Raw genomic sequence first — 22363 nt, 5'->3', positions numbered from 1 at the left:
AATTGTTCCAAAATGCACACATATTCCGAAGCAACTTAGAACTTAATTGCATGTTTTTTCTCCTTTGTAATAGACTAGTCAAAAAATGCTTAATTTTGGCTTCTAAGTTCATCTATCTCTTAATTAAATAGGTAGGGGCTTTGGACTTTGTTCTGTCATAAATAATTCTAGTTGCTTCAGTTTCTGTTTCACCATTTTTACACATTTCCTTTGATTTTAGTGTGTTTTTTACAAAAAAAAAAAAGAATAAAACACTTAAAATCAACTTAATGAGCCTCTCTTATAATATAGAACCAAAGTAATACAGACAGGGAGCATAGGTCTCAACTCAACCAATACTTGTCAGTGAGTTACTATAGAGAGTAAACCCCTCTAGTGGTGTTACTTATGTTTTATTTTTATAATTCCAAAGAATTAAGTCATCATAAGAAAACCAAACAAAGAAGAAGTGACAGTCCCCATTTAAAGGCTTTTCAAAAAATAAGCTGCTAACCTCAGTTTCAGGGCTCCTTGGTGTATGTCCTTCTTAATATAAATTTGATTCAACAAAAATTTCCAGATTGAAACCAAAGATGTGCATATACAATAATGAAAACTTCCCAGATGGTAGATCAGATGTTCCAGTTTGATGATCTGCTAGCTATGTTTTAGCCAATGTGATGACAACAAAACTAGCAAAATTAGAATAAATAAATGTTGCTGTTCCCGCCCTCATAAGATCCATGCATTTATTGTTAATATGAGTATATAGACGTTTTGATTGAAAGAAAAGGAATTTGGGAAAAGAATGAAACAAGTAAAACATAATTAATCACCTACTATGGGCAATGTATTTTATCAGGAACCTTCATATATTTTTATTTTATCTAATTTTTTAACAACACTTTAAAATAGGCATTGCTTTACAGAAGAAGAATCAGGAGATCAATGTGATAAAGAAACTTTCCTAAGTTGATACAGCTAACTAGCAAAGGAATTTGAATGGGGTGAGCAGACTCTTCACTGTTTTTACTATATTATATTACTGCTAGAAATGGGCCAGAAGTGAAATCACATTTGTTTTGTACCTACAATGTGTTTCCCAAATGTGTGTTTCATCCCTTATTTGATTTTAATCCACTATCAATATTTTAAGACTTTGGATCAGTATATCTATTTTTGCAAAGAGGTTAAGTCTGTGTTTCCTAAATACTAATCCACAATGAGGAATAGTTTGTGATGATTTCAACAATCCAAAGATGTAGAAAAAATATTCTGTAAGAATGATAATAAGGACAAAAGAGTGACTTTTCCATGAATAAATTTATTTTTTCCTTTTTTAATTTAAAGCATCCTAATTATTTTGACACTAGACATTTCTTAGATTTGGGGTGTTATGATATAAAAGGTTAATTTGTTTTTCAGTTTACTTGCATTAATATCAAATTCTGTACTTGGTAATTTCAAATTTAGTTATTGATACTCAATGCTACTATTCAATACAATGCAAAAGTTTAGGAATCTACATGTTTTTAGGTTATTCATATTTTCATAGTTAATACTAGGAAGAATTGTGACAAAAGTCCAAATCAAAGTCTGTTTTCTCCCTTCTGCAATGGATTTCTGATTATGTGTGAACACACCAGTATAAAATCCCTCCCATCATGTTGCCTTTCATACAAAGAGCTAAGTAATTAGGTGGACGTACTTATCAATATAGTTTTGGTGCTATTGTACATGTGTTTGTTACTAGATTTTGGAAGATGGCAGATTGCTGTCACAAAGCAGACACAAATCTGAGTAGTGTTCATGGAGATGTATATGTAAGAGAGAGGATGTGTAATAATTGTAATAAAAATGCATTCATGGCTCATCCCATTTCGTAATTTACAGAGCCCGCTGTTCCCTTCCCTAAGTCTTCTGTAGAATTAAATGGGCAAGCTGCACATTGAAACAGCTGAATTTGTGCATGATTTCCTGATCAAACTGCATATTTTATTACTTGAATTTCCAAAGGCAGGTACTTTTTCTAATCAGGTTGAATTGTTAACTAATCAGGATAATATAAGTGTTTTTGAAGACCTGTTCCTAGTATTTCATTGTAATATTTTGTTCAGTTCTTAAGCTTATTGCTTTCATTTTTTGTTTCCTTTGATATATGAAATAGTTCTTTCATAAATTTAATCAGTCACCCACTAAATCTAGATACACGCATACCTATTATTTTCAAATTACAACATTTTGCTTATTTTACTATGAATGAGGGAAGTGAACTATGAAATTTCATTTAAGAAAGATAGTCTTTGGTACAAATTGATGCAGAATATAGACCCTATGTCCTCAAACACTATATTGGTTTAAATATCTGTATGCAGAACTATATGGGCCACCTATAAACAGACATTCGTGTTTTTATAACTAGCAGTGCTTCTTTTTAAAGTAACAGAATAATCGTGTCCCCAGGAAAATATTTTATAAAAATTATCCCCAGATTTGTGGAGTCATATGTGCTAGTTTATAAAAACAATTTTTAAAACATAAAATAAGAAACAGCATGGAAGGGAAAGAGCCAGGGGTAATTTAAAAAGGAGAAAGAGAAAGGTGTTGAAATTAAACTGTTAAATTATTAAATGTTTGATACTTCAAATGCATCTATTTACTATATCATATATAATAATTATATGAGCTATTTATTATTAGCCTCATTTTTCTGATTACACCAAAATTAAGTACTTGAATAGTTTTTCTTGGCCATACATCATGAAGGAAGTAGCAGACCTGAAATGTAATTCAGGCCTGTCTAATATCAAAGTTCATATTTTTAATCCATCTCACCTATTGCTGTATGTTTTCAAAGAGTATGTTTGCTGCTGAGTGGAAATAGCACAGTTTCAACTCAAATCAATCCAGATTGAATTTTCACTATAATACTTATTAGAAGTTTGATCTGCTGCCAGTGCTTTAAATTTTATTGCCCCTTTCTCCTCTGCTAAGTAACAGTGGAAAAGTAAGGGGAAAGGAGAGGAAGAGAGTGCATGAAGGATGGGGGAGGGAGGCAAAGAGAGACAGAGAAAAAGGGAACAGAGATAAAATGAGCAGCAGAAAAAGAGCAATTTGATACTCTATTTATATCTCTCTTGTCCTCCTTCCTTCCTTTTTCAGTTCCCTCCCTTCCTGAATATTTCCCTCCCTTCTTCTCTCTTCTCTTGCATCCCTCTCCATCTTATATGACTATTTCAAGTATATCCACTAAAAAGAGTTTATTGTCCTTGACTTGCAGTTCTGTGGTGAATGATGAAGAGGTAACTTCCTGAAGACATTTTTCGAAAATGTGGAATTTTTCTTTTCTATGCTCAGTGCCTATTCAGTCCAGTTCTCTCATATTCCTTTAGCAGCATCCAAAGATCTGTTCTTTGTTTCACTGTACTCAGAAAACTTGTTTCCAGAAGCATAAAGATTCTTAATTTTGAATGAATTCAATACGTGTTTTCAAAATTTTTTACAAAGAATGATAAGCACTAGAAGTTTCTACCTAAGAAACATCCTCTCTACTTCCTCCTCCTAAAGATAACTATATATACCATTTCATCTTTGTACTTTCATCATTTCATATGAACAGCTTGTTTTGCTCATCTCATCTCAATAATTTGCTTTTTTTTCTTTAAATTAAAGTTTATTGGGGCATCAATTGTTAGTAAAGTTACGTAGATTTCAGGTGTACAATTCTGTATTACATTATCTATATCTCACATTGTGTGTTCACTACCCAGAGTCAGTTCTCCTTCCATCATCATATATTAGATGCTCTTTACCCTCTTCTACCACTCCCCTCCCCCCTTACCCTCTGGTAACCCCGAAACTATTGTCTAAGAGTTTTTGTTCTTTCAGTTGTTTGTCTTGTTGTTTTGTTGTTTTCAGTTTATATAGCACATATCAGTGCAATCACATGGTTCTCAACTTTTTCTTTCTGACTTATTTCGGTTAGCATAATACTTTCAAGATCCATCCATGTTGTCACAAATGGTCCTATTTCATCTTTTCTTACCGCCGAATAGAATTTCATTGTATATATATATATACACATACATACCACAACTTCTTTATCCATTCATCTATCAAAGAACATTTTGGTTGTTTCCATGTCTTGGCCACTGTAAATTAAGCTGCAATGAACATTGGAGCACACATGTCTTTATGGATTAGTGTTTTCAGATTTTTTTTGGTAAATACCCAGGAGAGGATTTGCTGGACCATATGGTAATTCTATTCTTAATTTTTTGAGGAACCTCCACACTGCCTTCCATAGCAGTTGCACCAATCTGCATTCCCACCAACAGTATATGAGGGTTCCTTTTTCTCAACAGCCTCTCCAACACTTGTTACTGTTTGGGTTGTTGATGAAAGCCATTCTAACTGGGGTGAGGTGATATCTCATTGTGATTTTTACTTGCATTTCTCTCATGAATTGTGATGTTGAGCATTTTGTCATATGTCTATTTGTCATTTGTATGTCCTCTTTGGAGAAATTTCTCTTCCTGTCCTCTACCCTGTTTTCAATTGGGTCGTTTGTCTTTTTGTTGTTGAGTTGTATGAGTTCCTGGTATATTTTGGATATTAGCCCCTTATCAGAGGCAATGTTTGCAAAAATCCTCTCCCATTCAGTCGGTTGCCTCTCTATTTTGTCAATGGTTTCTTTTGCTGGGCAGAAGCTTTTAAGTTTGATATAGTCCCATTCATTTATTTTAGCTTTTACTTACCTTGCCTTTGGAGTCAAATGCATAAAATGCTCTTTGAACCCAAGGTCCATAAGTTTAGTACCTATGTTTTCTTCTATGCAGTTTATTGTTTCAGTTCTTATGCTTAAGTCTTTGATCCATTTTGCATTAATTTTGGTACCTGATGACAGATAGCAGTCTGTCGCTTGCACGTGGCTTTACAATTCTTCCAGCACCATTTATTGAAGATGCTTTCTTTTCTAAATGTATGTTTTTTGCTTCTTTGTCAAAAATTATCTGTCCATATTTATGTGGGTTTATTTCTGGGTTCTCAATTCTATTCCATTGGTCTATGTGTCTGTTTTTCTGCCAGTACCATGCTGTTTTTATTACTGTTGCCCTGTAGTACAAGCTAAAGTCAGGGAATGTGATACCTCCAGCTTGTTTTTTTTTCTTAGGATTGCTTTGATTATTCGGGGTCTTTTGTTTTTCCACACAAATCGGATGATTTTTCGTATTATTTCTTTATAAAATGTCATTGGGATTTTGATGGGGATCACATTATATCTGTATATTGCTTTGGGTAATATGGGCATTTTAACTATGTTCATTCTTCCAATGAAACTTAGGCATGAGTGCTTAATTAGTAAAGCAACATGTTTTGTTTATAAGGCCTCTTGGCCTCGAATTGCCCATTTTTGGTTATAAAGATGTCTTTCTACCTTCTGGTACAGTTAAGGTACCTTTCACATCAGAGATTTATTTCCTGCTTTCATGGTGATATTATTTTTCAATTAACTCTAATTCAGGATAATCAATATGCCCTTTGGCCTACTTTGGGGCTCCAAAATATATAAGTACTTTATATTGTTACTTCACTTAATCCTTACATCAACCCCATGAAGTAAGTTCTGCCTTCGTGTTCTTTCCTTCATAATGTGGGAAATGTGGACAAGAAGCACAGGACTTAAAGAATTAAGTAATTAGCACAATGTTATACAGATAAGAAGTGGTAGCTTGCTAAAACCATTATTACACTAGTTTTACACATAAGGAAACTCTAGAAAAACTTCATACCGAGGTCCTCCTATTCCAAAGTCTACCTTGCCAAATTGTTAGCAATGTTCACTGAGTAATTTTAGGTCTGAACTCCCATATTAGTTTTTGTTTATACCACATTACTCCTTTACAATCTTTCCCATTAAATACTCTTTTACTATCTCCATTGGTTTTCTTTGAGGAAAAGAGACATTTTATACATTTATCATTTACCCATAGTGTTTAGCTCAATTATTAACTCTAAAACATAGTGTTGGTATTATTTTATAGTGTTTCGATTATGATAAGATATATAATGTGTGTTATATTACCTAGCACATAGCACTTCAATTTATTGTTGAATGTGAATCTCCCTTATAATTGTTTTCCTTACCCTTTTCCTTTGTTCATTGCATAAGATAAATCATGTAAGAAATGTGAGTAAGATGTATTTTCTATACATGAACAAATCAAATTTCAACAATTTGAAGCATATATATGTGTATATATATATATATACACATATATATGCTTCAAATATACACACACATATTATTATTTTTTTTTCTTAACAAAGTATTATAAAATGTCGGGAGATATATATTTGGGCTCTGACACTGAGTAGATCAATTTGGCAAACTTGTTTTCCTTTATATATTTTATGGAGTCTCAAAGTTAGGGCAGTGGTGGTTTCTTAAATGTGATTGAATGAAACCATTGCATGAATCCATCTAATGATAGCCCTGAGAGAGGACTGTTCTGGCTAGGCATAAACATTTACAGAGCCAGAGACTACATTTTCTTAAAAGTTAATTCCGTTTAGGGCTATCTCTAAATTTAGGAACTGATAATTTGGGGAAGTTTCAATCCAGATTTCCCGTATCACCCACTCCATTATCCTAGGAATATCTATGGAGGAACACCTGCTGTATCTGTTGCTTCTTTCCTCATGACCACCATTTTAAACAGTTGAGATACAGGTACACTTTGGAGAATTACAAGTTCTGTTCCTGACCTCTCGCAATAAAGTGAGTATCACAATAAAGTGAGTCATAATATTTTTGCATTCAATTTGTTTAAAAAACAAATAAGCAAACAAAAAACCTCTCAACATTGCTGAAGCACAGTAAAGCAAAGTGCAATAAAGCAAGGTATACTGTATGTTTCAAGACGTTAATCATATTTAAGTGACTAGAATTGTCTAATGTTAGCCAATTCTTTGATTGAGAGCAATTGCCTTCTACCTTCTAAGAAGCATTACAGTACCCCAGACAAAACAGTAACACTAACCAAACACCTGGACCAGTAGAATTGTTAGCTTTGTTTTGCAGATTAGAAAAATGAGAGTGAAAGAAGTTAAGTGACTTATGCAACACAGAGAGTTAGCACAAAGAAGATTTAAGAACTTGAATTTTGGATTAGCCAATGTGAGTAATACTGGTACTATCATAAAATAAGTTATATGAGACATTCTCTGCACCTTTTCAAAAAGTTATGTTTTGTAATAGCCTGCGTCAGGCAGAAGTTAAGGAATGAAAATTTAATAATTACTCTGGTTAGTGTTGGTGAATAAAGCAAATAATGTATTAGGAACAATTAAATGTCTTGTTTAAGCTTGTTCTTGTATTTAAGAGTATAATAAAAAGTAAATGTGTTTCTAAATAGGTGAGTGGCGGTTCATTTTTTTTTTTCTTTTCTTTTTAATGCAGAGGTTTTAGTCTCTGACACCTTTTCTATCAAAGTGAGTATGTTGGCCACATTTCTGTATCCCATCTCACTTCTTTAATGAAACAGTCTCATATATATATATATATATATATATATATATATATATATATATATATATATATATATATATTTTTTTTATTCTTTCCTTGCTTTCCCTCTCTCTCATTATTCCAGGTGAACACAGGAAAATAATTTGCATAGATGATTTGGCAAACATGTTTTTACACTAACCAAAGAAAGCACACAGATTTCCAAATGTATATGTGCTTAAACATGGAAAGCTAGAAAAGCCAGTGTGGATGTTTCCTCAATAGGAAAGGCATTTTCATTCTTTGAATTGTTTGTTGTGTTCTTCACACCCAATCTTTTGGGAATGGAGAATTTTCTACTATCCCTTGGTGTAATATGTACAAGAATATTTAAAGAGACAAGTTTAGAGTTTGTTACTTTGACATTTTGTGATAATGTTTTCTGATGGAGGAGCAAGAGAAGTACTGTATTTGCCGTAAACAAGACCTGGTCTTATATTCATTTTTGCTCCAAAAGATGCATTAGGGCTTATTTTCAGGTGATGTCTTATTTTTTGTGTATACAACAATCTGCATTTATTCATTTATTCATGTACAAAAATCTACATTTATTCAAATACAGTCATGTAATCTTCTGGAACATTGTCATAACTCACCAAACCCCAAATTCTGGCTTGAATTTCTTGTGACGCCATTTCCTGTTGAACAATTGGCCCCAATCTCTCATGTCCAGCAATAGAGCTCTCCTTAAATGAGCACTTCCTGTCCATGTAGCCTGCTCGTAGTGCATTGGCAACACAGCTGTCAGTGATTTTATCCCATGAATTCTTCACCCAAGTCACAAATTCTTGCAGGCCAGGCTTCACAAAGTTTCCACGCTGATTTCTCTCCATTCTATTTTCAATGTAGTCACTGATTTACAGGTGCCAATGGTCCTTGAATGGCTTGTTTATTGCAATATCAAGAGTCTGGATATAGGCAGTCATTCCTGAGGGAATCATTATTTGATCTCTTCTTCTTTCTGCAGGAAGTTCTTCATGTCTTTACTGTGATGAGTGCTGGCTGAATCCCGACTAGCAGACCTCTTTGGTCACCTCACAAAACAAGTGGCAGCATTAAATCGACCCACTTCCTTATAACTGGTTGTGTGCACCAGGCTTTTTCAGTTTCCAGAACATAAATGCCTGAAATGTGGTCAACCTTATCTTTCTTGCCCTTAGTGATGAATAGAGGTGGGGCTTTCTTTCCATCTAGACGAATTGCCAAAATACAGGTAACACGTGCACTTTCGTAACCAGTGGAGGGAATGTAGATTGACGAGGCACACCTCTGATCATTTGTCGTTTGAGATGCTTGACCCATAAACACTGCAGTTTCATCCATAGCAATCATGTTGGAGAGTTGGTATTTAGAAAAGTCGATGCCATCAACAAAGGACTTGAATGCAAGTGCACGTATAATAACTTCAGTATCTTCCAGCTTGAACAATGTTGTCAATCTTAGAGACAGTTCATATCTCTGAAGGAAGTCATCCAGTCAGTGTTGTGATGCTTTGAATTCTTCTGTGGATATTCCTAACTATGATGCCATTGCAAGGGCAAATGCTTGAATATCAGCCCTGCACACTACTAAAGGCTTTGCTCTCCTGTCAGCAATCCATTCACAAATGATATCTTCCAGCTCAGGAAATAATGGTTGCCGACCTGATCCACACTTGCGCTTCTTAGCATTTAACTCATCCATCTGTTGACTGAAGTTATTGTGCTCTGCTTGCCGTTTTCAGACCATTCAGAGATCCATCTTCTTCTCTTTGCAGAAAGCCATGATTCTTGCCTCAGGAGTCCTCCACGATTCCTTTCTTGTACTCGCCGGAATAGCTCTTTCTTTCTGCACTAATCTTGTCTAGGGGTCAAAATATCATTCCCTTAAATCTACTGTTAAATCAATTGTTAATTGAAGACTTAAGAGACAAGAGTGGCAACAAAAATTATGACAGTTAAGAATGATGGACCACACAAAAGCGACGAAAAATTGCAGGCACCCAAGTTCAGAAAACGTTTCTTTATTACACACGAGTGCATTAAGTACATCTGTTACAACACACTACATATTGAATTATGAAGATTCATATTAAACATAACCACATCTGTTTGTTATCAAGTGTGCACGTTATTTGTGCATTGTGTCTATACTCCGATTGGTCATTCGGCAATAAGTCTCGAGTTCATCTGTTTACATAGGCGTTTACCTCTCATCCAAAGGCGCCTGCTTAGGTATTTACAAATACTTAATTATAATTTATATTATCACTTATTTTAATTATTGTCAATAATATTCTTTATTTATATTTAATTATATATTAATATTATTATTTTATAATTCAATACGTCTGTCATGTGTTGCAATGGATGTACTAAATGTATCCGTCTGGCTGATGATCTTAACTAGGGCTTATTTTTGGGGTATTGCTTACATTATGAGCATACTGAAAAATCTTGCTAGGGCTTATTTTCATGTTAGGTCTTATTTTCGGGGAAATACGGTAGCAGGATAGAAAGAAAGCCACAAAATCTTTCAGCCCCAAAGAAGTGCTTAGCCTTGGGGATTTGTCCTTTAAACTGCTCATTAAAAGATGAATGGAGAGTTACTAGCCTGTGGACCACATTGGAAAGGGCCTGAGCAAAACCCAGGAAATGTGAGTTTGCAAAGCAGTGAAGAGAAAGTTACATGCAGTTTACAGCATTTACTGCACCTTAGTTGTGGGGACTAGGGGCAATGGTGTTCTTGGAGCAAAGGCTCTAACTGTACACAGGCTGGGTTATGAAGCCTGGAGGGAAATGGGAAGTCATCATTTTTGCCAGGAAATGAGCACTTTTTGTCCTATTCTGATATGATTTAAAGTTTGTGTTTTACATAATACAACAATTCTGATTTAGGAAAACACCTCTGTAGGTGAAATAGATTAGAAAATAGAAATAGATTAGAGGAATATACAACTAAAGAGAGTTAGAGAGTTTAATATAAGATTCAGGAAAGCATGCTGGGAGCTAACCTAAGATGTTTGAAGGTGAGAGGAGAAGCAGAATTAAAATAAACACTGGCTGGGAGTACATTCATATCTAATCTTCTCCAATCCCAACACCACCCCTGTTTTTATTAGAACTTTCTAAGGGATTCAAGCTACATTATAAAACTATCTCAGAAACCTGTAACAGGATTGAAGCATTGTGAGCAGTTATTAAAAAAAAAAAAAAAAAAAAAAACAACCCACAAAACTCCAGAGTGCAAAATAGAATGCTCAGAGGGTGGGGGTTCCTAGCACACTCCTTGGAGCCTGTTAAATGTGTGACATTCTAATTAAAATAACTTTATCTACACTGATAATCTTGGACCTATCTGCCCAGAGCCAGAGAATAGATGCAGTAGCTCAGGATTTTTGAATTAGTGTCATCAGTAATAGTTGATGGCCTTGCCCACTGAAGGGACGGCCTCCTGAAATCACCAGCAATATTTGTTTCTATTTTCAAGACAAAGCTTTTATTTTGGGGTAATGAAACAATAAATCTGTTTGTGGCAATTAAACTACATTAAGTTTATTGCTTGTTTGGTTTATGTTTGTTTTTCTTTCTCCCTCTTAAGTTTTGGTCAGTGATTTTAATGGGCAAACTTGCAAGGTTGACAGTCTCCTGGCTTGTGATAAATGAACATTAACATCATAAGACAGATAATATAACATCTTGCTTGTGCAAGTCCTTTGTAAAAAATGGAGGAGGGAAAGATAATTGGAAGAAAACGTATGCTGGAGAATAAATCCAGCTTCTGACAATACAAGTTTCAGTCACAGAATAAAATGATTTGAGAAACGGATTTTGTTGTTATTCCTTCAGTTGTAAAATGGAACTTATCAGTGAAGTCATTAACAACAATTCATTAGTTTAAATAAGTACCAATAATACTAATAATTTACTACTTTAAATTGATTTATATTTTTCCATTATATAGGATATAATAGTATATAAAATGCTAAAACACTAGTATATATGATTTTTCTTGTTTAACTACATAATGTTATCTAAAATATACTTTTAATTGTTTCACATCATTGATTGTTATTGAAATAAAATGAGAAGGAAATCAATGATGGAATTAAGAAATTAAAATGCATTCAATAGAAGACCCACCAGACTGATTTCAATGTTAGATTTTTAGTAAAAATTTATTGGCTTTACTTGTGTAGCTCTATATGTGAGTATTTTTTTGTTGTTGTTCCATAGATATACATACCCCTCAGCCAATTCCATACACAGTCTCAATTATATCATTAGGAAGAATGTTTCTTCCCATTTCAATGAATTTTAGAATAAAATTTTCTGTGTCTACAAATATTTTTGCTGAAATTTTGACAGGAATAATGTTAAAACTATAGATCAATTTAGGTAGAATTTTCATCATTGCTATGTTAAGCCTTCCAGCGCATAACACTGCATGTTTCTTCAATTATTTAGATCTTTCTAATTTATTTTATAAGCATTTTGTAGCTTTCAGAGTATGTCCTGTACTTCTACTGTTAGATTGACAACTATCATAGTTATTTCATTTTTGGACAACATAAATGATATTGTGTTTTTAATGTTTGTGACCTTGTATTTGTTGATAATTTATAGGACTACGTCTTACAAACTGAACTCATTTAATTTATTTTTTTATTTTTTTATTTTTTTTGGTAGCTACCTTGGGATTTTCTATATAAACAATCATTCCGTATGCACATAGGTATAGTACCTTTTCAGTCTTTTGTCTTTTCTTAATGTACAGTGATGGCTAGCACTGGAAATATTCTGTTGAATGGCAGTGGTGAATGTGGACACTCTTGCCTTGTCCCATATCTTAAAGAGAAAACATTCAGTCTGTTACCCTTTAAGAATGAATGAAAAGGGTCAAATATATAATGAAATAAGAACTGACTCTGGGTGGTGAACACATAGTGCAATATATAGATGATGCTTTATATAAATATGTACTTGAAACCTATATAATTTTACTAACAAATGTCACCCCAATAAATTTAATTAAACATTACAACATAAAAAAAAGAATGATGGTGCTGTAGTTTCTTTATTGGTTTGTGGTTGTTCTTTATCAACTTGAGAAAGTTTCCTTCTATTCCTAGTTTTCTGATTTTTTTTTTTAACGTCTTTTTTGGAGCACTTCAATGTTCACAGCAAAATTGAGAGGAAGACACATTTCCCATATAACCTGGCCCCACACATACATTATCAACAGCCCACCAAAGTGGTATATTTGTTACAATTGATGAACCTACATGGACGCATCAAAATCACCAAACATCAATGTTGACTCTGGTGTTGTATATTCTATGGGTTTGGAAAAATGTATATTGATATGTACCAGTTATTATGGTAACATGCAGAGTATTTTTACAGCCCTAAAGTTTCTTTGTGCTTCACCTATTCATTTGCCCCATTCCTCCCCACGCCCCCATCCTTCCCCACCCCACATCACAACAACTGATCTTTTTATTGTTTTCAATCACTGGAGGCTCAGTGCACACACCTCTTGAGAATTGGAAACTTTAGGGGGAACCAGTCACAGTGGGGTGCACAATAATGATAGGTTTACCTCCAGGACCTCAAAAATACTCCCACAGTAAATATCAGAGAAAAATTCTCTCCCTCTTCTAACAGAGGGAGAGGAAGAAGAATCATTTTGAAATTCTCCAGGGCATTTTGTTTTGTATTTTGCATTTTGCAAATATCATTCAGTTGGAATCATAGAGAATATAGCCTTTTCAGATTGGCTTCTTTTACTTAGTAATATACATTTGGGCTTGATAGCTCATTTCATTTTAAAGCTGAATAATATTTCATTATCTAGAATTTTGTTTTGTCATTCCTTTTGTATTTTCTCTGTAGACAGTCATGCCATCTACAAACAAAGAGTTTTATTTCATCCTTTCCAATCTGTGTATCTTTTATTTCCATTAAGCGTATGTTACGCATTTTTCAGTTGTCCCACAATCCTTAAATATCGTTTTGCTTTTCTCAGTCTTTGTTCTCTTTTGTTTTCTGTTTTTGAGGGTTCCATTGATATATCTTCTAGCTCAGGGGTTCTTTCCTCAGCCATATCCAGTCTAGTAATTAATCCATCAAAGGCATTGTGCATCTTTGTTACAGATTTTTGATCTCTAACATTTCTCTTTGGTTCTTACTTAGGATTTCCATCTGAGGGCTTACACTGACCATTTGTTCTTACATGCTGTCTGCTTTATCCTTGAGATATTAATCATGGTTGTTTTACATTTCCAGTCTGATAAATCCTATATCCCTGCCATGCCTGGTTCTGATGCTTGCTCTATCTCTTCAAATTGTGTTTTTTGCCTGTTGCTATGACTTGTAACTTTTTTTTTTTTTTTTTTTTTTTTTTTTTTTTGTAGCCAGATATGACATAAGGGGTGAAAGGAAGTGTGATGAGTAGGCCTTTTGTAATGTGGTGAGGACCTGGGGCGGGGGAGGAGCATTTGATAATCTTGTGTTAGGTTTCCATCTTTCAGTGAGCCTGTGCCTCTGGACTATGAACTTCAGGAGTTTCTCAGGTTTTTTTTTGTTCTTTTTACCTTCTCTCCTTTGTAGGATAGGATGGCTAGAGTGGGCTGGAGTTGGGGGTTAGTTTCTCTTCTCCCACAGGGAAAATTAAAGTAGGTTGGAGTTGAGTTTTTCCCTTCCCAGGGGTTAGTTAAGCACTGATAATACTTCAGCAGTTTAGACACTGGTTAACTAGTTTCTCCTGGAGGCAGACTTTCTTAAGAATGAAATGCTCTGTCCTATTTCAGAATAATTCTTCTTTCCCTCACTAGCTTGAAGCAGGAAGGGATTTTTCTCTCATATTTACTGAGGGAACTTTCTGAGCTCCTAGGGGTAAATCTCACAATATTGTGTTCACTTCCCAGCTTCCCATGCTCACCCCGCCCCCGCCCCAACGACTGGCTCCCCTGGAGCTTTTAATTCAGTTATGTGCACTGAGCCTCAGCCATTCATCAGTTACAGTTCAGGTTTTCCTACCCCTAACTGCTTCTCAGGGGCAGTTTCCATTCATGAGTCTCTACTCTGGTAAACCTCACTCCCTGTATTCACCTGTTTCTCCAGTCTTGGGGGCATCTGTTTGCCCTGCACACCTCCCCTCTCTTATGAATCAAAAAGAGTTGATTTTCTCCTAGTTTACCTTTGTACTTGTTCTTTGATGGAGTGGTGGTTCCCAAGATCCTTACATGGGGAACATTTTTTTTTTCCTTTAATCATAAATGGGTGTTGAATTTTGTCAAATGATATGATTATGTGATTTTTCTGCTTTAACCTATAGTTTGTATAGCATGTATTGCTTAAAAAACTTCTGTTCTAATACAAGGCTGAGGCTCTTAATTCTTTCTATTTTTTTTCCAAAAATTATCTTAAATTGATTTTTGAAACTTTTATGACAGCTGCTTTAAAATTCTTGTCGGGTAATTCTAACATCTGATTTGTCTTGGTATTGGCGTCACTTGATTTCCTTTCTTTACTCAAATTTGTGTTTTTTCTGGATTTTGATATGAGTAGTGTTCATACTTAGGATTCTAGGAGAAATCAAAGAGATGTAGGTTGTTGTGTTAAGAGAGTTTCTAATACTATTTAAGTCTTCTATTTTATTAGGCAGTTGCCCTGATAGATTTAGCATGTAGGGGTCTGGACTATTTATTGGGCTGTAGTTTCAATGACAGTTCCAGCTTCTGCTGTTTTGACTTTCTGGTGATTCTGGGATTCCCATTCAAACCCTGTTAGTGCCATCTTCAGGGAAAGTCACTTCACTGGACAACATGCTATCCCTGGGGTAAATTCTCAGCCAAGTTCCAGTTTTAGTATAACAATACTGCCTTTTTACCATAATTATGAGAAAAGGGGCAATTCTTGATTTCAGCATTTACAGTCAGGTGGGACATTTTCCTTCCTGCTTTTTTGTTTATTAGTTTTGTTTCACCCCTTAAGGCAGAGTGAGTACTATTTGCAATGAGAGTGAGGTGGGGCGAACTTCATGGAGAATCCACACCTCCTGTGTGTTCCCACAAAGTGAGAGTTTGCTTCTACAATAGCTGCAATGCTGATAAGACAGTCGAGACATGATACTTGCAAGTTGTAATTATTTTGGACTTATCTCTTGCTTTCTTCTTGAGACACACTGAAAAATGTATGAACACTATCTTGCTAAGTTTTCATGATGTCGGAGGAGCACAAAGAGAACAAATTTTAAGGTGTTTTTGGTTGATAAGTTCAATGTATCAGACAACTTTGCTGATATCCAGTTACTAATCATTTAATTAAATGTTCAAATTTAATAAATGGTATTTGTTTGGATGGTCAAAGCATTTTATCCTTATAATTATCTATGCTTACATTAATGAAGGAACCCACACTGTAGTGTATCATACATTGTCGTTTCCATGACTGTGGTTTCAAGAAGTGTGCTACACCAAAAGAATTTCAAGGTAAAGGAATCGATTCAGAAACATTTTCATACTCTATCTAACTCTTAGAGACTTGTATTATATTTCACAATTATCAAATAGTGGCATTCATACTTCACTAAGCTTCTGAATTACCTAAGGTGCTTACTGAAATGTGGGTTCAAATAATGAATGCCTGGTTTGCTTTTAGAATAATAGTATTCAATCTTATTGAAAAAAATACTAAAGTTGATACGTGAGATGAGATTCCCTGATAAACAAAAAATTATCTTAGTTTTCCACGATGCTAATAGTTTTTTCTAAAACGTTGAGGCTTTTTCTAGATAGGTTGATGATTGTTTTTAAATTATTTCAGAATTTCCATTATTATTACATCTAAAAACATACAGAACACGGTCTTTAAAAAAATGTTAGTGTTTAGATACATTAGAGATTCTTTTACATTAACAATATTTACTTATTACAAAGATAGAACTTTCTAGTCAGTGGAATTGAACTCACATGTAGTCACTAAATGCCTTACTGTCTGTTGAAAGCCACCCTGAATAGTTGATATCTTCTTCTAGACCCCATTAATGTTTGTGATTTCGTCCTCCCCACATGTATTAAAGTGATGAGACTTTCCCAAATATGAAGAATTCGGGCAAGTTTGTCTGAATTCTGTTGTTCCCTTTCAGCCTCAATTTAACTTTTTTGGTCTATCCCCATTGATAAACTTACAGGACCAGTTCAATGAAGTATAAAGAAAAGTCTCCCAAGCAACACTACTGCCTCATGCTATTTTGGGTTTTCATTATAAGAAGCACTTCTTAGATCTACTATTGTAGATTCTTTACTGTGAATTTCTAACAGGAATGTAACACTAGAATGAGTCACAGCTTCTTCCCTGGCAACTTTCATGCACTCTTCTTAGCACTAGGCTTATGATGTGATCTCCTTTGTTTGCATGAGGTGACACAAAAGCTTGAGAGTGAGGGTAGTACATTCCCCCAGATGAAAAATAAAAACATAAGATGACATAATAAACATAACATAACATATAACATAACATAAAAAAATACTAACACAAAGCTTACACACATTTCTTATGAAACCAAATAGATACAGTACTTGGAGAGGTGGAAAAGGTAGAAACATTTAGACCCCACCCCTCAAAAAAAAAAGCAACTAAGGAAGTTATTCTGAACTTCAGTTATCATTTTTCTTGATTTGACACAACTGTTGTGTCATGGAAAGACTTACCTTTGATTTCTTTCAACGCAACATTTCTGATCCCTTTGTTTAGGTAAGTCAGAACTAGATGGTTTGTCTAGATTCTTCTCAGAATAATTATTAAAATATCCTGCCATGTTGTTGTGCATTTCATAAATCTAAATACATATTATTTAGATTTAAAACATTTGTATTAGTTTCCTGTGCTACTTAATTTTTATAATTTGTTGTGACTAATGAGCTAATTGTTAAATACTGTTAGGAATCTAGATTTTTATTTAATTATACTAATTTGACACATTATTTTGTAAATATTTTTAAAGAAATTTCAAAAGCATTCTTGTTCTGAAAATGAGATACACACATACACACTGGAAGATAAACATCTGAACAGCTATTAAGGCCTAGTAAATAGAGAAGAAAAACTATAAAGAAATAAATGCGAGTAGATGGAACCAAAAGCTGAGTTATATACGCTCAGCTGCTAGCTTCTTCATACACTTCTAGACTATAATCTTGGTGGAAAACCATAAAATTTAAATCATAATTTTATGTACTTCTACAAAGTAGTCAATTTTTTTTCAAAAGTTCTTAAACCAGTTTTGATCCTCCAACAATAACGTATTTGAAATACATATCCACAAACATAATTTTATAAAGTTATACTGCCTTTTTTCAGTAACTTGCCAATTATAAATTTGTTTTGAACCGAACGTTTTATAAGTTAATGTTTCGAGTTCATTGTTTTTTCAAGTCCTCCTATGATCCAGGGGTTGAAAACACTTTATGTATTATGAAGTTCTGTACATACTCAGCATTATTAGAATCAAACTTACAGCCATCCCATAAATGTTTGCTCTACAGTAACCAATTAGATCCACTTTTCTCAAGTCTGGAGTCTATGCTAGCTTGAATGCATTGTTTATTGTGGGTTTTATATCTATTCTTGTTAGTATTTTAGACAGGTTTATATAATGTTAAGAAAAGTTATTAACTGACTTAGTATTAAAGAATTCATTGCAATTGATATTTGGCAGGTTATTTAAAAATCTGGACAAATGACTCAATTAATTAGGTAATGTAGCATTCTAAAGACAATTTTCCTATGTATATCCCATGGAATTATGCCAATTTAGGAAAATTGTTGACTTGTCAGACATGCTTAACATTATTTTTAGTATAGTTTCAAAAGTCGAATGCAGACTGCTGAGAAGATTCTAGAAGACAAACACGCACAAGCAGATAGCATATTATATTCAAAAGAGAAATTTAAGAAAAGAGGACATGATGAAAAAAAAACATTTATGTATAACCAATAATCTTAGAATCATACTTTTTATACTCAAACATACTATTAAAAATGTAATGGCTTTAATTATATCTGAAAATTAGGGTCTTGCTATGACCAGATTAATCAAATAAATGGCACTATGGGACATTCTGGAAATGACTGCCAAGTTCAAGAAAATTGGCATTTGAAATACTTGATTGTTGGATTTTGATTGTAGGGTCTTGAACTTGTAGATTCAAGTTAAATGAAATAGAATGGGTTAAGTAAAGCCGTTACATTTTCTGCCCTAAATATAGTCACTTTTTCTGAGTAGGTACATTTTACACACACAAACATCATGAGCAAAATGTACCAAGATACAATAAACTCTTTCAATATAACATAACTGGGAGGCCTTATCCGATATAAACTGTCTCAAAATGACTTCCGGGTGTGGGAGACAGGAGACTGTTAGAGTAATATAGAACTTTGTTTTTAAAAAAAAATTAAATAAAAACTCTAATCAATAGGCAACCTTCAATTTTGGAATACACAGCTTTAATTATACTGACATACCAAAATAGTGATTTGGAGAATTGGAAAACTATTATTAGCACTAAATTATTGTTTTAAAATATAGAAACTTTACTTGAAAGGTAATTTAGTGTCATTTATAATCTGTTTTTCACCTTTTTTATAGCACAGCTAGACACAAAGTGTGAGAGAGAAAAAGAGAGAGAACCATTTTATAAACGACATATAGAGTTGCCAAGTGACTAGCGTAAAATAAGGGATCACGGTCCAAAGTTTCAGCCGGCTTCCTGAGGTCTCTTTTTGGCTCTTAAAATTATTTGATTCTCTGAGTAAATAGTTCCAGTCTCATATGAGTCCTGTTACTTTTAAGTTTCCACTAAACTCAGGTGAGAGGTTCAACTATCTTTACAGGTTTATGAAAGGGAACCAAGGAATTTAGTTTTAATTGTAGGTCCACCTCTCCTCCCACCACTCTCCACTCTATGCAATATTAACCCAAGTTAGCATCATTTCACATTAACGTGACATATTTTTGAAGTATCTGTAAGACCAAACAGGGAAATACAGGCTGCATTTGCCTTCCAATGACTTCCAATCTCATGGCAAATTTGATTAAAACATGTTTAAATATAAAAGATTTTTACCCTGGCCTCCAAAGCCTTCTGGGTCTTCTCGGCCTTTCTTGGCCTCATCTCATTCTTTTCTTCTCATGGCTTCCTGCTCAAATGACACTGGCCTTCTTTCAGTTTTCTTAATTTGCTAGAAAACTGCCTCAGGATCTTTGCTTTTACTATTATCTCTTCCTCAAATATTCTTACTCATAATGTTTATACCCCTTACTTCTTTCTAGTCTACTCAAGTCTACTCTAGTCTTCTTATGAAGTCTACTTACTTTATAAGAGGTTTTTGTTTATTTGTTTTTACAGGGCTTCTCTGTCTAAGAGAATCATTAACCCCAGTACTCTGCTTTCATCATATTTGATATCCTTATCTTGCTTTACTTGTTGTCTTCATAATAATAACCAACTGAATGCACACACACACACACACACACACACACACACACACACACACACCTCTTCTCTTGCATAACAATCACTTTGCCAGACTGTCACCAAATTTTAAGATTGGCAAATGCAGATTAAAAAAAAAGTTACATAAGTTCTGAGACAGCTATTAGGAAGGTGCGCTTGAAAAGCTAGTTATTGGCTAGCACCAGGAAACCTGGATTTCAAGAGAGTTCCTACAGTTTCCTAATCAGTTAAGAGTGGGTTAGTGTGCCTAAAGAGTTTGTACAAACAATATGGTCTATGCTGAGCACATGCTTTCCTTCTGGGAGTCGGGAATTTTGCTACATGGTAACCAGAAGCTTCCTGTGCAAACACCTCCCAGTATAAACGCTGGCACTGAGTCTCTGATGAGTTTCACTGGTAGACAACATTTCACAAGTGTTTTCTTGATTCATTGATGGATGGATTAAGTGCACTCTTGTGTGAACCCACAGAGCGAAACCTTAGGACTATTGTAAGCTTGTGCTGGATTTCCTCGGAAGTTCGCTCTAGGTGCCGTTTTCCTTTCTCTGATTTTGCTTTGCATCTTTTTCACTATAAGTCCTAGTCAGGAATACACAATGTGCTGTGTCCTGTGAATTTCCTAGTTAATCACCAAACCTGGGTGTGGTCTTGGGGATCCCTAATGCAGCAACTCAATGACTTATTTCTTCTTTTAATGTGAATGTAAAAGCTACTAGCAGCTATATGGAAGGTGAATAATACCAATAATTATTCTAATAATAATACAATCATCTGCCATGCTGGATGGCTGTGATGAAATCTCCTAGGCAACAGCTTCTTTTGGAACAGGACTCCATTACTTCTTTGTCATTCTGAGTTATTAGGAACTGTGATTTTATTTCTCCCTACAGTCTGAAGAGTTTTGGATGTGATACTGTCCTTCAGGTATTACAGGAGTTTCTAGATGTTTTCTTAAAAGAGAGTAGTGGGTATTACAGAGAGCCTTGATCATGAAAAATGTATCAAAAAAGGAAGCAAACCCCAGGAGCTAAAAGTTTGCTTCCAACAAGTTTGGATAGGAAATTATGAAGTAACAATCTCATCTTCTCACCGATTATAACAGAATTAATAACATGGAGATTGTCAGAGTACTAGCTGATTAGCAAGACATTACAGAACTTGAACTTGGGCTATTTCTTGAATATATTATAGTGTGGGCCTCAAGCCCCTGTGTCTACAAGGAAGATAAAAAAGTGCTGCTAGGCAGAAATTCACTAGAAAAGCTGCTATTATATACTTTAAGAACTTTAAAAGTGACTTTCATTTCAATATCAGTGAGTATTCTTCTGAAGTAACTTATGCCTTTAGTCCCTGAGTTGAGGTGCAGAATCTTTAATAAAGAAATGAAAACTAAAGAAAAAAAATGCAAATCAGAGTGTTTGCTCTTAAGTGTCCTATTCTTCAAGTCCAAACTCATCATGTAGTGTTCTGTCGTTCTCCTCAGCTCCTGGGGCTCCAGTCACACTGGCCTCCTTGAGGTTCCTCGATTGCTTAAAGTCGCTTCGCTTGGGACCTCTGTACTTACCGACCCTCCTGCCAGAAAGGTCCCTCCTCCATTCATTCATGTCTTTACTCATTGTTACCCCATCAGTGAGATTTTTCACTCACCCCTGATCTGAATCAGAACATTCTCTCTTCTGTGCTTCTCAATCCCAGATCCCTGTATCATTGTATTCACTAGTCCCCTTTCCCTGCTCACTTGACTCATACATGGGTGGTTGCAGTGTTGATTAGTAAAAAGAATGTTAGATGGGGGTAAACGGGGTCAAGTATATGGTGATGGAAGGAAATTGAGGAACATAACTATTAAAAATAATAGCTAATTTCACTAGCTATTAGGGAAATGCAAATAAAAAGCACAAGATATTACCTCATACCTATTAGAATGGCTATCATCAACGAGACAAGTAATGGCAAGTGTTGGAGATGCTGTGGAGATAAAGGAACCCTCATGCACTACTGGTGGGAATGTAAAATGGTACAGCCACTATGGAAAATATTATGGAGGTTCCTCAAAAAATTAAGAATAGAATTACCATATGATCCAGAAATCAATCTCCTGGGTATCTATCCAAAGAATATGAAAACATGTATCCATAAGGATACATGTAACCCTATTGTTCATTGCAGCATTCTTCATGGTGGTCAAGATATGGTAACAACCAAAGTGTCCTTCAATGGATGATTGGATAAAGAAGATTGGTACTTATATACAATGGAATATTACTCAGCCATAAGAAAAGATGAAATACTGCCATTTGTGGCAACATGGG

The sequence above is a fragment of the Rhinolophus hipposideros genome (assembly GCF_964194185.1).
Source record: "Rhinolophus hipposideros genome assembly, chromosome: 10".
Classification (NCBI taxonomy): Eukaryota; Metazoa; Chordata; class Mammalia; order Chiroptera; family Rhinolophidae; genus Rhinolophus; species Rhinolophus hipposideros.
The sequence above is the reverse complement of the archived record's forward strand: the minus strand, read 5'-3'. Positions refer to the sequence as shown.